The 13,657-nt window shown below is 51.4% G+C and overlaps 1 long non-coding RNA gene across 1 annotated transcript; it reads right to left on the bottom strand.

Annotated features, from left to right (window-relative positions):
- Positions 1–8,957: 8,957 nt before the first annotated feature.
- On the bottom strand, positions 8,958–12,732 carry LOC132437545 (uncharacterized). Its single transcript, XR_009522070.1, has 3 exons — positions 12,631–12,732; positions 11,018–11,159; positions 8,958–9,027 (listed from the first exon to the last, which is right to left on the bottom strand). It is a non-coding gene; the product is annotated as an uncharacterized lncRNA (long non-coding RNA).
- Positions 12,733–13,657: the final 925 nt, after the last annotated feature.

Raw genomic sequence — 13,657 nt, 5'->3', positions numbered from 1 at the left:
ATTCCTTCCTGGTCTCTTGCAGCTTCTGGTGGTTTCTGGCATCCTTGGCACTCTTTGGCTTGTAGCTGCATCTCCCAATGTCTGTTTCTGTCTTTACGTGGCCTTCTCTCTTGTCTCTGCATGGCCTTCTTCACAAGGCCCTCGTCTCTCTGTGTCTCTGGGTCCTCTCCTCCTACGAGGTCACCTGTCATTGAATTTAGGTCCCAGTCTAATCCAGTCTGACCTCATCTTAAGTAATTACATCTTCAGAGACCCTATTTCCAAATAAGGTCCCATTCTAAGGTTCTAGGTGGACATGAATTTTGCGGGAACGCCATTCAACCCACTACAGGGTCCCTGAGGGGTTAGTGAGAGGACAGGCCAGGGCACCCTGTAGCCATAGCTCCGCGGGAGTTATGGGGAAGCTGAGGAGGAGAGCTTGCAGGAGGAGAATGGGGCAGAGTGGAGGGGCTATGTACTCAGGGAGAAGTACGGTGAGTTGCCATTTGGTGACTGGCTTCCTCTGTCTGCCTCCATAACCCACTTCACTTGAGCCAGCTCCAGTGGGTTTCTGATCCCAGCAAATGAAGCCTAAGACAGTCTTCATCCTCCACCACAAATCCACCCAGTGTGCTCCAGACTTTAACAAAGACGTCCATCTCACTGGGCAAGAGACACAGTACGCATAACATGATCTTGATCTTGTAGCCACTGAATTTCTACTTCTCAGAAAGTGAGAGACATCTGAGTGGAAGATGAGCAGAGCCTGGCTCTTCCCCCTAGGCTGGGTTCTGACTGCCTGGCAGCACTGCCCATCCGGCTCTGGAAAAAACTCCCCACCTCCCTGCCCCAGAGCTCTGATCCTTTTCCAAGGGGTCCCACCCCTTCCTCTCACTCCCTTCCTCAACCCAGATGTGGGACCCACAACTCAGAGGGAGGAGGCTGGGCCTTGTCTGAACTTGGAAAAGCCCACATAACAAAGGGCCGAAAGGACAGATGGTCCCCTGCTTCCCCCTTCCCCAGGTGGTTGACATCAAACACCACGCTCCCTCTCTAATTGGAACAGTTTCGGGAGCCAGCACTGGGGCCACATCCTGGTAGGGGAGGAGGACATGGGTGGAGGAGATGCTTGGGGTCTTGGCTGTATCCAGCCAGCGGCTGAGGTTCTCCCCCTCCCCCCACAGATGATGAGGCTACTTTGCATCTGCCAGACAGGAAACCTAGGGAGGCCAGAGGCAAGGGAGGAAGACAGATGGTCGTGTCCTCCCCCCCCTCGGGCTGGAGTTTCCGCACCTGGATGGAGGTGGGCTGAGGGGCCACACACAGGATCAGGCTTTCTGTTCCCATATCCACAGCCATATCCAGACACATCCTGTCTACCCCAGTCCACTTCCAGACACGTGCAGAAGCAGATTTTCCCAACTTTCATTAGCCACTGGTGACAGATGTGCCACCTCTCTCTTCAGGAAAAAAATGGAGGATGCCATCAGGATGACAAGATAAACCTGGACAGGAATGAGTGTAGTCTTGCAGTTAGGGTTCAGCGGGGCAAGCGCAAGTGGGCACCTCTGCCAGACTCTGGAGCTTCCTTCCTTCTTCCACAGCCTCCCTGGGGCAGAAGGAAGAACTGTGTCCTAAGGGCAGAGAAGACGAGGGACTGGATCCCAGGAAGCTGCAGTGAGACAGATGGTGAGTTCACACATAGCTCCTGTGGAGCCTGGCATCCCATTGCCTGCCTCCACGCACTTCTCAGAATCTGAGGCGGTTCCTCTCCCCTCTTCGGGCTCCATCCACCTGCCTCAGGATGTGCTCTCCTTTTTCATTGAGGCCCCACCACATAAGATCATGGAGAGCCTCACAAAATTTTCTGGAATGTAGCTCCCCTGAAAGAGACAGAAATAGCAGTGAAACTGCTGACTTTCTGGCACAAGCCCTTCCCATCGCAGATGAGCCCTTGCCACTGGGAGAAGCACGCCTCCCCCTTCCCCAAGCCACCTGTGCAGCTCAGCCTTGCTGCACGTGAGGCACCTTTGGAAGTGCTGTGTAGCAAGGCTCTACCTGGGCCCACTCTCTCCTCAACATAAACATTAGCATGCTCAAAGCCCAGCTGCCATTTTGATTACACCCACACCTTCAAAAGAGGTTACTGTCAAATCCACATGCGTTTCAGAGCAGGAGCTTGGAGTGACCCCTTCCAGCTGGGCAGAAGCATGGCCTCTCTGCGACCTGGAGTGGGTAGTTATGCAGCCCCAAGGTGAGGGCCTGAGAGAGAGTCCAGAAATCAGGGAAATTGGACTCAGTAAAGCCCGGGTGATGGACTTATTAGAGTTGCTTAGAAGCAACTTAAAAATTGTGCAGCTGGGCTTCCCTGGTGGTGCAGTGGTTGAGAATCTGCCTGCTAATGCAGGGCACACGGGTTCGAGCCCTGGTCTGGGAGGATCCCGTATGCCGTGGAGCAACTAGGCCCGTGAGCCACAACTCCTGAGCCTGCGCGTCTGGAGCCTGTGCTCCGCAACGAGAGAGGCCGCGATAGTCAGAGGCCCGCGCACGGCGATGAAGAGTGGTCCCCGCTTGCCACAACTAGAGAAAGCCCTCGCACAGAAACGAAGACCCAACACAGCAAAAATAAATAAATAAATTACTAAATTCCTACCCCCAACATCTTCTTTTAAAAAAAAATTGTGCAGTGCTGACGGGTCCTCAGCATGGACACATGCAAACCAGATGCGATCATTATGCAAATAATATGCAAAATACATGTGTGGGCCTCCCGACCATTGCAAATGCCAGATGTGGCCCTTGGGGATCCAGGGTTTAGCTGAGCCAGGCTGTGGGGCTGAGAGATGACCCGGGACTAGTCTCTATGGTGGGCAGGAGGGGCTCAGCTCTGAGGCCTTTCACACACTGATGGAAGGAACCAGACGGGGAGTCGATCAGACCTCCAATCACAAGTCCCGTGACCTTCACGGAGGCACTTCACCCCTCTGAGCCTGTGTCTTCTCATCTGTAAAATGGTCGACTACGAGGACTAATTGAGAACATTGGCTAAAGGCCCCGTCTGCACAGCCAGGCACATAAGAGACACCTTTCACTCACTGAAATGCGGGACCTCCAAGGACAACATCGCAGCTGTGGGCTTGGGGAAGGTCAGGGTTGGATGGGTCAAGAATCCACATACTCCTCGTTCATTCAGAATCTGTGAGAGGTCTCACTTGACAGGGGGTGTGGTGGATGCTGGTGGTACCCAGCCAGACCCCCTGTCCCTGGCCACAGCACTCACAATCCCCACCCCCTACGCCCACTGCTAATGCCTAATACCCACAGCTGCCCCTCCTGCAGATTGCTATTGGCTAATGAGAGCCGCCTCCCCTGGGAAGTTCCAAACCCTCCCATCCCACAGCCAGTGACTGTCTGATAAAGGGATATGACGAGCTGGCCTCCTCACCTCAAGGGGACAGTCCAGCCGTGTGGTTATATCCCAGAGCACCCCTGCCCCCCAATCAGGCCACATCTAGACTCCACCTGGGATCCCTTTCTTGCTCTGCCCCTTCCCTCTGCTGCTTCCCTCCCTCCCTCCCTCCCTCCCATATGCATTTCTCCTGGGAGGCCTCCCTTCATAAATCTCATGTTCCTGAATCCGTATTTCCAGCTGTGCTTCTGGGAAACCCAACCCAAGACAGGGAGACAGCCCTGCAATCAGAGAGGGATAATGAATGTGATACTCATTATGTCAAGCACCACAGGGAGGTATGGGATCGCAGAGGAAGAAGTGACCAGAGTTGGGAGAAAGGATCAGAGACATCTCCACAGACAGCCACCACCAGAGATCAACTGTGGGGAGAAAGTATCCAGGTGGCGGGCGCAGCATGTGCAAGGCCTGGGGGCAGGAGACGGCCTGTGGGTTTGGGGAGCCCGGCAGAGCTCCAGTGGGGGGCCCGGCCCCAAGAGAGACTGGCAGGCGCCAGAAAAGAGGGGCCTTGAATCCCCCCCAAAGAGTCTGGACTTTACGGCAGGGGAACGACACATACAGAACTGCCTCCAAAAATGTCCCTTGGCTACCACTGCTCTGAGCAGGCAGGGTGCCAGGGAGGCAGCGCCTGCAACATTCAACCACCAGGCTGACAGGAATGGGGAGGGGGATTGGGTGGGGGGAGCGGGGGGAACGGGGTGAATCCCAAAGGCTTTCAGGACAGAGAGCTGACAGGCCTTGTTGCAGTCTGCGGGTGTGGGGAGGATTCTGGAAGGCGCCAGGCAGACCAAACGTCAGACGGCACGTTAGGGTGGGGCTGGGTGACCACGTGTGGTCAAGCGTGGGGAGAGAGGAGGGTGTCATGAGCCGTACGGGGCAGGGGTCTGCATTCCACGTGCGGCCACAGGGCAGCCACAGCCAGGCTGTCCTGAGCAGGAGGCCTCGGTGAAGGTGGGCGCCGATGGGAGTGGATGGCAAGCTGGCCTGCTTCCAGCAGGCGGCCCGGGAGCTGCTCCCGCTGGCGGGGCGGATGCAAGGCCCTGGGAAGACTGGCCTGCTTTCCTCTCTCTCCTATTCATGGACACCAGAGTAAAAACCACACGGGATTACCACTGCTTACAGAGGAGGCAGGCATGGGATGGGCGGGTGCAGAGAGGCTGAGCCAGGCCGGGGAGGAAGGGGTGGTCGTTGCCATGGAAAACTCATGCTTGGGTAGGCAGAACCTGACCTCTACCCAGACACTGCCCTGATCTCAGACCTGCTCTGCCTTAATTCCTAACGCAGGGACCTCTGCTGTGCACCGGCTCCCTGCTGCAAGCACAGACAGGTGGGCCCCAGGCTCTGTGCTCAAGGCACCTGGGACTGAGAGGCAGAGGTGGCCGAGAGTCGGGAGAAGCCTGGGGTTGGTGGGTTGGTGGGGAGGCCAGGAGAGGGACCTGGGGAGGGGGAGGGGCAAGAGAATCCCTGGTGGGGCGTGAGCTCCAATGAGAGTGGGGCTCTCTGGAGGGGATGTTTCTGGGATGGGGAGGGCCGTTTTCAGGCTGAGGACTTGGGGGTGGTGCACAGAGATGCTTGGTCTTCACCCTGTGAATCCAACTGTGAATCCCACGTGCCATGGTCATTGTCTTTCTGCATCGAGCTGCCCTCCCAAGAGATAGTCCGTGATGCAGGTGCCACCTCCTGCCTGTGTTTGCTGAGTGGATGAACTGTGGGTCCCCCTGTAGCCATGAGGGTACAGTGGGGAAGGTGGTGGTCCAGGCAAGAGATGCTGAGGATAAGAGAGGACAGGCATTTGAAGGGAGAGTTACCAGGCTTCCAAGAGCTGGGTCAGGGCCAAGGTCAGAGTCATGGGCCAGCACCACTGCGAGGTCCCAGGCTTTGTCTCCCTGCCTGTTTCATACTTAGTGCTAGACAGTACCTCTGGCAACTATTCAAAGGGCTTCCAGCCAGGGTCTGACCTCTCTGACCCCCAGCCACAGCGGCCCACACACCTGCTCTTGCCACCCACCATGTGACCAATGGGGCCTTCCCCAGGTTGAGCCTCCGCAGCCAGGGGCTCCCACATTCCTGGCTGCACTGATGTTGGCCGGCAGCCCCAGTTCCTTTGGGAAAGGCCAGGCAGGAGGCTCCCACGGTGGGACTTTATCCCTCCCTCCCCTCTGCCGTCCGGGGGCTGTGCTGGGATTAGGGCACCCTCCTCCCCTGCTGCGTCTCATCACTGCCCATGTGGTCCAACCACTACTGAGTGCGTCTGCAATTGCAGGCCCCTTCCCTCAGACCTCCTCCTCCCATGCCCCCTTTGTCTCCCTCACCTACCGGCCATGGAGTCCCCGGGTGGGTGATGGGAGGGAGACAGGGCAGCAGGCTGTGCTGACACCAAGGGCGCAGGCCGGAACTGCTGCGTGCAGTCAGGGTGGAAGGGAGGGACCTCCCTGGTGGCACAGTGGTTAAGAATCCACCTGCCAAGGGCTTCCCTGGTGACGCAGTGGTTGAGAGTCCGCCTGCCGATGCAGGGGATGCGGGTTCGTTCCCCGGTCCAGGAAGATCCCACATGCCACAGAGTGGCTGGGCCCGTGAGCCATGGCCGCTGAGCCTGTGCTCCGCAACGGGAGAGGCCACAACAGTGAGAGGCCCGTGTACCACAAAAAAAAAAGAATCCGCCTGCCAATGCAGGGGACACGGGTTCAATCCTTGGTCCGGGAAGATCCCACATGCCGCGGAGCAACTAAGCCCGTGAGCCACAACTACTGAGCCCGCGCGCCTAAAGCCTGTGCTCTGTAAGGAGAAGCCACTGCAAGGAGAAGCCCGCGCACCTCAATGAAGAGTCGACCCCGTTCGCCACAACTAGAGAAAGCCCGTGCGCAGCAATGAAGACCCAACGCGGACAAAAATAAATTAAAAAAAAAAAAAAAAAAAGGATGGAAGGGAGTGGAAAGCGTCCGGGAGGATTAGGAGAACAGGGAGCCTCAGTGACTTTTGAGGGGCTCCAGGAGGACTCCAGTTTTCTGGCTTGGGGGTCTTTTTTTGCTGTGACAAGGGCAGAGAGGAGACAAAAGTGTGGAGGGCAGTCACCTTGACTTGGAGGTGCCTGCAGGTGCCCTGGAGGAGTTGGGTGTCCTGTTTGTCCATTGCTCCTTCCCAGCTGAGGTGGGGGGCTGTGTGCCCCTAGGGCAAGATCAGAGCCCCCCCATACACACCATCCCACATGGATGGTGGCCAATTAGTGGTCCTGGGGACCTCACTCCTCCCAGATACTGGGGGAGAGGTCACCAGGTCAGAGGTCGTGAGGGTTCCTTCTACCTGGGCAGCTGGCTGAGGCCCCGAGCCGCCCTTTGTTCCACTGAGCTGGCACCTCCCAGGCAAGTGTTCTACCACCACCCACCCTTTCTGCTTTGGGTCACTGTGTCCTCATCCTTTCCCCTCTCCTCGCTCTCCCCCCGAGTCTCTCCCTCCCTCTCTCCTCCCCAAACTTCCTTCTCCTTTTCCCATAATAAGGAAGAGCCATGATTGCCCATCATATCCAGAACCCAAATCGTCAGCAACAGAAAAAGTGGTTTCCCCCACCTGGAGGGCTCTGACTTTAGACACCCAAGGTCCAGGCGGGTGGCATTCCCAGGAGGAGGTAGGAGATGGCTACACTCTGTCCTGGGGAGGGGCACCCTCCCCGGAAGGGGCTGATGGCTCCTAACACAGGGGGAAATGAAGACTTCCCCCCCACCCCCACGAAAAAGTTTTCATAACAAAAACAAATTGAAGGTTCATAACCTGCCTGATCTGGTTGGTCCAAAATTGGAGAGAAGTTAACTATTGGCAAAAGTTAAGACCACGGGAATGAAGAGATCCCTCTCCAAAGGAGTCTGTGTGGTGTGAAAAGAAAGCTGGGACGTTTAAGGTAAAAACCGAGGAACAAGAGTCAGTGAAGGAGATAAGAAAGATGAGGTCAGGGCTTCCCCGGTGGCGCAGTGGTTGAGAGTCCGCCTGCTGATGCAGGGCACACGGGTTCGTGCCCCGGTCCGGGAGGATCCCACGTGCCACGGAGCAGCTGGGCCCGTGAGCCATGGCCCCTGAGCCTGCGCGTCCAGAGCCTGTGCTCCGCAACGGGAGAGGCCACAGCAGTGAGAGGCCTGCGTACCGCAAAAAAAAAAAAAAAAAAGATGAGGTCAGAGGAGCAGAAGGCACTTGAAAGTGGGGAGTGGGGAGAGATGCCAGCTGAGACCAGGAGGGGAGACATTTTCAGAAGGAGACTCAGAATAGCAACAAGTGAGGGCTTGGATTTCCTGACCAAACGAGAGGGCAGTGGGGCCCTTGGCCTGGACCAAGCTGGGCTGAAACAGGATGAAGGGGTGAGGAGTGGAGACGGTGCCTGTGGGGGAAGGAGCCAGGTAGAGGGAGAGGTTGGAGGCCCAGAGGAAGGGGAGCGAGGCCCCCAAAGGGACAGGACCCAGGCCCAAGGAAGAGGATGGAAGAGGAGGGCCAGGGGGGTGCGGGAAGCAGGGCACCTGCAGGTGCAGTGGGGAGAGGCGGAGGGGCTCCTTGTGCTAAATGGCAGCTGAGGTTCTCCCCCTGGATGTGGGGTGAGGATGGAGGAGTGTTTAGGCAGGGCCAACGAGAAGTGCAGGTTTGAGGAAGGGTGGCAAGGAAAGGGCCCTGGAGAGTCTGGATCACAGGGTGTGCAGGGGCCGCCAGGCCCCCGTGACTTTCCACCGGCCACAGCCCTCCACAGCTGGAGGGCGGGGCCCAAACCGAGGCTCATAGGGTGTATCCCGGGCTGTGAGTGCAGATCCGGGGAGGAGGGACCTGAGGGCCTAAAGGTTGGGTGCTCCCTCACCCAGGTTCCCAGAGGAAAACAAATTTAGAATCAGCAGAAACATGACAGTGCCTTCAAAAAGTACCTGAAACCAGGTGTGTAAATTAGTAAACACGGCTTTGCTATATGTTTTGTGGCAATGTTAAAAAAAACCCCAAAAAACCCCACAGGTTTTCAACTTGAAAGAAAAGAAAAAACAAAGGAAAATAGGAACGTTTGGGAACAACCCAACTGGTGCTGGCATTTCCGTGGCCCTTCCTACCTGGCTGGTGTCATCAGCCTGCCCACCCGCCTGGCCTGCCTAGCTCTGTGCTTGCAAACATTTTTCATTCTTCTTCACTTTTTGACATCTTAACCAACGTTGGCTGTGGTTTCTTTCTTGGTAATTGTGATTATTTTAAGTGCAGTCTGTTGTCATTTTCCACCAAGGATCTAGAGGCTATCCAGGGAGTTAAGTGATGGTACAGAGTTTTCCAGAATCCTTAACACCTAGCACCAAAGTCGAGTGATTGATACCATTCCAAGCCAAGTGTCACTTACTTAGTGAAGGTAAACACGGGTTAATATAGCCTGTCAAAAAAATCCACAAGTTTTGTGCAAACTTCAGGATTTTTAAATCTTGGAAATCGGAAAGATTTAGCATTTTGTGTTTGCCAGTTTTCTGTCATAAAAAAGTCAATCTTGAAGAAGCTAAAATATTTACCAGGAAAAGATCGTGCCTTGTCTTTTTCTGACGGTGTACTTTTGGAGTTCTTGGAGATCAGAGTAAGAACTAAAGGAGAAGAAATGTTTTGATCATTGAGGAGGAGTGCCAGTTTCTACAAAAGTGTGCAAATTCTAAATAAACTGCTGGGAAAACTAAAAACTGAAATGGTACAGGGTTTGTGATAATCAAATATCCCCAGCTTAAAAAAAAATGAGTATTGAACCCTGGAGTGGGTCCATGGAGAGTCCTTGTCTTATTCTCTCTCTTGTAGTGTGTGTTTAGAAGTTTCCATAATAAAATATATTTTTTTTAATTAAAAAAAAAAGGAACAGATGGAACAACTGACAATAGATGCTGGTCTTTCCTCTTTTGCTTTCTCATTTTGGAAGCTTTACTGTATGTTGCCTTCCACGGTCCTGACCTTTCCTTTTCTGGTTTTCATAAAATACAAACCAACCAACCAACAAAAAAAAACACTTTCTATTATATGTCAACAAAGTACCAATCAATTCCTCCCACCCAGGGTCTCTTTTTTCCTTCTTCCTTCTGCCCCACCCAATAAGAAATATTTTAAATGCTTTTGCTGGCCCTTTCCCCCCTCCTCAACTCCTACCTTTTGTCAAGGTAATTCAGCACTTTCAGTTGTAGGTTAGCAATGGGTCTTATCGCATCTCTCTTCTGTTTTGTTTTGTTTTGTTTCTTAACTTATTTAGTGCTTATATTACAAATTCCATCTCATCTGTCATTATCCGTTTGGAGCTAACTATACATAAATCGGTAGCTTCTCAGCTACCATGGATGGCTTCCTCCTTTCTTCACCTCATCTCCAAACTGACTCTTTTATTACCTGATTAGATTCCTTTGTCAGGCATTTTCCACGGGGTCCAGGGAGAGTCTCTGGACCTTTGAGCTTCTTCTATCCCAGGTATGTAAAGGGCACCTTGGCTGGCACAGGATGCTTTTCTCTTTTCTAACTTTAAAAATGTGTGGTTCCAGGCCGATTCTCTTAACTTGTTCTCTCATTCGGGAAGCTCATAAGAGTTTTCCCTTTAATCATGGAATTCAGGAATCTTCCCAGGCTATGCCTAGATGTCTGATTTTTTCCATCATTCCTGCCTGGAACTCCACGAGCCCTTTCAAACCCAAGTCTGTCTTCAAACCACGGAAAAATTTCTTTCTCGTTTTAAAATTATGGTTTCTCCTCCATGTGTTGCTTTTTTCCTTCTAGGCTTTGTATTATTCCCATATGATGTCTCCTGGGTCTCTCTCCTCCTAGGCTCTGGGTTTTCCCTGCATGATTTCTGTTTGCTATTCTTGCTTTGTGTTTTGCGTTCTCTCTTCCATTTGGTTTCCCAGGTTTTCCTCCTCTCCTCCAACTTGTTTTAAATTTAAAATCATGTTTCCTACTTCAAGAAAGTATTTTCTTTCACATCTGATTTTTTTTAATGCTCTTATTGTTTTTTCTTTTTCATGTTGCTGTGCAGGTTGTGGTTTGACTCCTGTGATTCTGAGCAAATTGCAGGCTCTTACTCCCGGCTGTTGGTTTCCTTCGGGTGCCTATTTTCTCTTTGTCTTTGTTTTTCTCCCCAAACTTCAATATAAAATTTATTAAGTTCCACATTTTCCCCAGCTTTACTGAGATATAATTGACAGAAACTGTATATACTTAAGGTATACAGCGTGACGTTTTGATGTATGTATACACTGTAAAATGATTACCACAGTCAAGCTAATTAATCCATCCATCACCTCACGCAGTTTTTTTGGTGGTGGTGAGAACACTTACGAGCAACTCTCTTAGTGAATTTCAAGTACGGAATACAGTATTATTCATTATAGTCATACACTGTCATTCGATCTCCAGAACTGATTCATCCTGTGTAACTGAAACTTTGCACCCCTCCACCAACATCTCCCCCCTGCCCCCCAGCCCATGGCAACCACCATTCTATTCTCTGCTTTACTGAGTTCAACATTTTTAGATTCCACATATAAGTGAGATCATACTGTATTTGTCCTCCTCTGTCTGGCTCGTGTCACTTAGCATCATACCCACCAGCTTCATCCAAGTCTCAAACGGCAGGATTTCCTTCTTCTTAAAGGCTGAGTAATATTCCATGGTAGGAACAGACCTCATTTTCTTTATCCATTCATCTGAAATGATCCCAGCCATCTTTTCTGACCATAATGGAATGAAACTAGAAATCAGTAACAGTAAGAAAACAAAAATTCACTTATACGTGGAAACTAAACAACACACTCTTGAACAACTATTGGGTCAAGCAGGGAATCAAAAGGGAATTTTAAAAAAATATCCTGAGACAAACAAAACTGGAAACACAACATACCAAAACGTACGAGATGCTGCAAATGCAGTACCAAGAGGGAAGTTTATCCCCTTGCCTCGTTGCAGCTCTAATCACCCCCAGGGCTCAGGTCCAACAGACAGGCTGGCTGTGCCTTGTGATGCCCCAGAAGGGACTGCTCTGTGTCCCCAGGGACAGGGAGGGATTCCGCAGGTCCTCCCAGGAGCACCCAAAGCTGCCGGCCCCGGCTCTCTGGTGGATCCAAGCCCTCTCCTGGAACCAAGCAGACCTGATTCTCACCCAAGGCTGTCTCTGCTGTGGGTCCCTACTGTCCAGCCCGCAGGGAGCCAGCCCTCTTGGCCACGCCTGGCTGCTGACTGACCTTGAGCTCTGCTGTAGTAGCATTTTTGGAGTTGGGAAGGAGGGCGGTCCTAATCCAGGAGGTTTAATTAAAGAGAGGTTCTCAAAAAAAAAAAAAAAAGAGGTTCTCGGGTTTCATGGCTGTTGAAGAGATGACTGGGATCAATCATCTTGTGCAGCGTTATAAAAATATATCAGAAAAAGAAAAAGCAACCAAATGGAATTGACTTGAATAAAATGCACTACTAGGTCTATGAGAGGACATCTGAACGTGTGGATACTGAGTGGTATGGAAATGCGACAGGCTGGGACCTGGGACCCTTTGCTGGGACGTGGGCCCCTTTGCAGCAGTGCTTGCACCTGGACACACCTCTCCTCCAGCAACAAAATACAAAGAAGCTGTTCGGGACTAAAAATAACTGCGTGCATGAGCAGTTGGGGCAAATTCTGGACCTAAAAGATACAAAGAGACCAAAAAACCCAACTGCCAATTTTGAAGAGCCCGGGAGCAAAAACAGCGTGTCAGGAGCAAAAGCAGGGTACTGCGCATGCCCCCTGCACACACCACCCTCTAAGGGGTGGGCAAAACACCTAAGCCACCCCTCTGGCCCGACCCCTGGACACACACCTACCCTCACCCCGTATAAGAAATAAGCTTGCCTCCCCTCAGGAGGAGAACAAGCAAGGGAACCTGTTGATTGCTCTCCCATCTGCTGCAGCAGGGGCCCCAACAAAGCCTTGTATGAATTTCTTGTCTGGCCTCTAGTCAATTTCTATTGATTGGGGAAGGCCAAGAAACCTGGCTGGTAGCAGAAAGTCTGCGGGGTTTCTGTACATCTTTGGGGTCTGGTGATAGTAAGTTTTGTGAGGAAAGGAAAGGCTGTCAGATGCTCTCAGTTCTGTTTTTGGCATAGCGTGATGTACCTACCAAAAGAGTTTTGCAAACCTTTGGAAGCAGGGTGCTCATGAAACGTGCAGGAGGAAGGGGATTTCTTAAACACACCTGCAGCGGTGATGGGTGACGGACAACGCTGAGATCCCATGAGGGCGTAGGAAGTTGTAGTAAATGATCCTTCTCATCCTGCAGGTAATCGGTGGGTCCAATTGACAGCCCTGTTTCCAAATCCGAATGTATCTTTTTTATTTTAAATTCCTTTACCACATGGTAAGCTCCCAGGAATTTTTTCTCAAGAGCTTCAAAGTGAAACTATAGATATTTTCTTTGTCTTTAAAAGCCAGAAGAGATCATCTGAGAGGAATTATGAACATTTCAAAACCACTTGGGGCAGAGCGGATAAATTACACCAAAAAAATAATTCCTAAGGACTTTAAAGTTGAAAAATAAATTTTTTTTCAGGAGGAAAAAGAACTTCGGAAATAAAATAAAATGACAGCCATTTGGATTATGTATTTCTCCTGCTGGGTCAGAAGGAAAATATTCAATTAAAATCTATTATAAAAGATGGGTTTCTAGATTATCAGATTTAAACTTCCACTTCCCTAGAAAAAATCATGACCAAGTGAAACAAATTTTTGAACTGCCCCATTCAGACAGAACAAAATAAGAAATAGAAATGGCCAAACGTGTAAGACTTGCGCATGCTGGAAGCACTTTTTGGATCCCAGAATTCAGAGTGTGTTTTATGAAACTCTGAAAGCATCACATCTGCGGTGATTGCATCAGCCTAATCGACCTCAGCAGCTTGTTGATTTGACATTGATATGGTATTCACCACCCTGCTCCTGGGTCTCAGCTATTATATGTGTCAGTGCAGGAAGCTCATTTTCTACCCTTTGTGGCCTAGAAATCTACTTTTGCTGCCCTATCACGAGAGAGTTCTGGCTCTGACGTCTGCTGAGTGGGGACAAATCACAACAGGGAACGCTTCATAAGTCCTTAGTCTTTCCAGCCACTGGGAACACCCTGAACTCATTAGTTCATTCAGTCTTCAAGCAACCCTTAGGGATGGGATCATTGGCCTCTTTTCTTGGGTGAGTAAAATGAGGCTCAGTGATTTGCCCAAGGTCAC

The sequence above is a fragment of the Delphinus delphis genome, chromosome 15, assembly GCF_949987515.2.
Source record: "Delphinus delphis chromosome 15, mDelDel1.2, whole genome shotgun sequence".
Taxonomy (NCBI): Eukaryota; Metazoa; Chordata; class Mammalia; order Artiodactyla; family Delphinidae; genus Delphinus; species Delphinus delphis.
This window is presented reverse-complemented; position numbering and strand designations above follow the sequence as displayed.